Raw genomic sequence first — 4,101 nt, forward strand, 5'->3', positions numbered from 1 at the left:
TTCAGCTCTAGTTTTTTTCATCAAGAATGTTTGAAAGTCCTATATTTCATTGAAAGTCCATATTTTGCCCTGAAGCATTATACTCAGTTTTGCTGGGTAGGTGATTCTTGGTTTTAATCCTAGCTCCTTTGATCTCTGGAATATCATGTTCTGAGCCCTTCAAACCCTTTGTGTAGAAGCCGCTACATCTTGTGTTATCCTGATTGTGTTTCCACAATACTCAACTTGTTTCTTTCTGGCTGCTTGCAATATTTTCTCTTTGACCCAGTGTAACAACAGTGTTGCTAGCAGCTACTGTGGGGGTGAAAGACCACCAATGTCCAGCACCCAGAAGGGCTTCTAACACAGGTTCTTTGATCTGATTTTCTAAGAAAAGCACTTTTAAGGGGTTAACCATCTCAGTTTAATAAAAAATACATATGTCATTCAATTAGGTCAGCGGGGAAAGATCAGCTCCCTGAACTTCAAGGCAAATACAAACAGAAATTACAAACATCAACAGACAGACCTTGTTTGATTCAAATCACAATTCACAGTTACCAGAGAAGCACCAACATCTAGGTTACGAAGCTGGGGTGGGCGGTGGGTTCAGTGGCTTACCCCGAGTCTCATCACCTACATTCTTTTAATGAGTGTACCCCCCAAATCAAACACTAACCTTCCAGTACATCTATGCTGTTCAGGACCTGGGGGCTCCAGGCTTACCATTTAGGGTTTGAGAAATCACTAACACCAGAGTGTGGCAAAGCTCCAACCACCAGCACCACATCGTATACAATTTGATGACTCTCTGTTGTCTTAGTGCTGAGAAACATTTCAAGACAAAAAAGATCCCAGTTTATCTGCCTCATTCAAACAAAGGCCAGACTCATTAAAGGCACTTAAGAGAAGAACAGCAAAAAAACAACAACAACAAAAACAACTTCCCTGATTACCATTACACCTGGGGAATCCAGAATTTGGCTACAATATTCCTAGGAGATTTCTTTTTGGGATCTTTTTCAAGAGGTGATTGGTAGATTCTTTCAATTTCTCTTTTACACTCTGGTTCTAGAATATCAGGGCAGTTTTCCTTGGTAATTTTTTGAAAGATGATGTCTAGGCTCTTTTTTTGATCATGGCTTTCAGATAGTCCAGTAATTTAAAAATTATCTCTCCTGGATCTGTTCTCCAGGTCAGTGGTTTTTCCAATGAGATATTTCACATTGTCTTCCATTTTTTCATTCATTTAGTTCTGTTTTATAATTTTTTGATTTCTCATAAAGTTACTAGTTTCCACTTGCTCCAGTCTAATTTTTAAGGTGGTATTTTCTTCAGTGGTCTTTTGGACCTCCTTTTCCATTTGGCTAATTCTGCCTTTCAAGGCCTTCTTCTCCTCATTGGCTTTTGGGAACTCTTTTGCCATTTGAGTTAGTCTATTTTTTAAGGTGTTATTTTCTTTAGTATTTTTTGGGTCTCCTTTAGCAAGCTGTTGATTCATTTTTCACAATTTTCTTGCATCACTCTCATTTCTCTTCCCATTTTTTTCCTCTACTTCTCTTTCTTGCTTTTCCAAATCCTTTTTGAGCTCTTCCATGGCCTGAGACCAATTCTTATTTTTCTTGGAGGATTTTGCTGCAGGATCTTCTACTTTGTTGACTTCTGGCTGTATGTTTTGATCTTCTTTGTCACCAAAGTAAGATTCTATAGTCTGAGTCCTTTTATGCTGCCTGCTCATTTTCCCAGCCAATTACTTGACTTTTGAGCTCTTTGTCAGAGTATGACTGCTTCTAGAGTGGAGAGTGCTCTGTGCTAAGCTTCAGGGGTTTTGCACTGCTGTTTTGAGAGCTACTTTTATTCTGAGGTGGTATGATACTCCTCTCCTGGCCTGTGCTTTGGTCTGTGAGTGCAACACTCCTTTCTAACATGTAACTACCAGGAAGTTTCCCTCTCCACAGCCACCACAAGCTCTGCCACACCAGTGTTCCTCCTCCTCCAAAGATTACCAACCTGTACTGTGACCCAGATCCAAATAGGGCAAAGCAAGAGAACCTTGCCTTAGTGTCAGCAAAGAGATCCTGCACTCCTACTCTGATCAGCTGCTTGATTCCCCCCACTGTCTGTGGGCCTGGAGCTCCAGAAGCTTCCACCACTGCTGCTGCTGCTGTCACCTTTGCTGCCCTGAGACTGGGGATAGACCACACTCATCTCTTACCCAGGCCCAAGAGTTTTCCCACTGACCTACTGTGTTGTCTTTGGTGTTTGTGAGTTGAGAATTCTGGAAACAGCCACAGCTGTCATTGATTCAGGGCCCTGAGCCCTGCTCTTCAGGGTCTGCTTCAGCCTGTCTGTCCTGGTGCAGCCCATGCTGGGCTGCACTCTGCTCCCAGCACAATTCAGCAGACCCCTCTAGGCCCTCTTTGGCTGGAAACTTGTTTCACTCTATCATTTTGTGCATTCTGTAGCTCTAGAATTTGTGTAGAGTCATTTTTACAGGTGCTTGGAGGGATTTGTGGGAGAGCTCAAGCAAGTCCCTGTTTTCACGCTGCCATCTTGGCTCCACCCCCCAGGAAAAAAAGGTTCTGTTGGGCAGAGGTGAAGAAAGGAGTACATTTCAGATATTAAGGATAACCTTTGGTAAAAGGAGAATATTCTTGATCATCATTCATGGAAAGTCAGTGATGGATCATTGTTTTAATCAGAGTTCTTACGTCTTACAAAGTTCATTTTTATGGTACTGTTTTTATATCATAAATTATTATTCTGGTCATATTCATTTTTTTCTGCATCAGTCCATACATGGTTTTCCAGGTTTTTCTGGAATTGTTCCTTTCATTGTTTCTTATAGCACAATACTAATCTATTATATTCTTTTATCTTTTTGCAGGGGGGAAGGCAGGGCAATTTGGGTTAAGTTACTTGCCCAAGGTCATATAGCTAGTAAGTGTGTCAAGTGTCTGAGGCTGGATTTGAACTCAGGTCCTCCTGAGTTCAGAGCCAGTGCTCTACTCACTGTGCCACCTAGTTGCCCCAATCTATTATATTCTTATACCATAATTTGTACAACTGGTTCCTGTATGATGGGCACTCCCTTAGTTTCCAGGTTTCTTTGCCACCACAAAAGTTTCTACAAATTTTTTTTGCATATATAGGACATTGCCCCCCACCCTGCCCCACCTCCTTGGAGTCCTATTGGTATTTTTGGGCCAAAGGGTATCTATAGTTTAATAATCGTCAGTCTGTGTTTCCAAATTGCCTTCCAGAATGTTGAACTATTTAAAAACTCTGCCATCAGTGCATCAATGTACTTATTTTCTTAAGACATCTCCAGCATTTTTCATTATTTTCTTTTGTCGGCTTTGAAGTGAAAACTCAAGAGTTGCGTTAATTTTCATTTCTCTTATTAGTGGGTATTATATTCTATCAAAAACTTTTTTCCTTCTTTTGAAATAATCATGTGGGTTTTTTGTTATTGTAGTAATTTATGTTTACAATTTTTAAATTATTGAGTTAATCCTGAATTCCTATTATGGATTCTTATTATAAATTTAATTTGTCATAATATATAATCTTTGTGATAACATTTTTGCTAATATTTTATTTAAATTTTTTGTATCAGCAGTTATTAAGTACACTGGTCTATTGTTTTTCTTCTCCTTTTTGCCTCTTTAGTTTAGGTATCAAGACACATTAATAGCATACAAATAATTTGGTAGAGTCCTTTCCCTCCATCTTTTTTTCAAACAGTTTTTGTAATATAATTAATTTTTATTTGAATATTTGACCGAATTCACTTGTCTATCCAGCTGGTTTTGTTTTTTTTCCCTTTGGAAGCTCTTTTGTGGCTTGCTAAATTTATTTTTCTGAGACTGAGTTATTTAAGTTCCATATTTTGTGTTTTCTTAATCTAGGCATTTTATATTTTTTGTAACTATTCACACATTTCAAATAAGGTAATTTTTGGCATATGATTGGGCACAATGATAATAATATTCTTTATATCTTCATTTTTTACAAATTATTTTTTTCATTTGTGATAATGGTATTTTAATTTTCTTTTAAAAATAAAATTAACTTGTGGTTTTGTAGATCCAGCCCCTAGATTGTTCAGAGATGGAGAAC

This window comes from Trichosurus vulpecula, chromosome 8 (assembly GCF_011100635.1).
Source record: "Trichosurus vulpecula isolate mTriVul1 chromosome 8, mTriVul1.pri, whole genome shotgun sequence".
Classification (NCBI taxonomy): Eukaryota; Metazoa; Chordata; class Mammalia; order Diprotodontia; family Phalangeridae; genus Trichosurus; species Trichosurus vulpecula.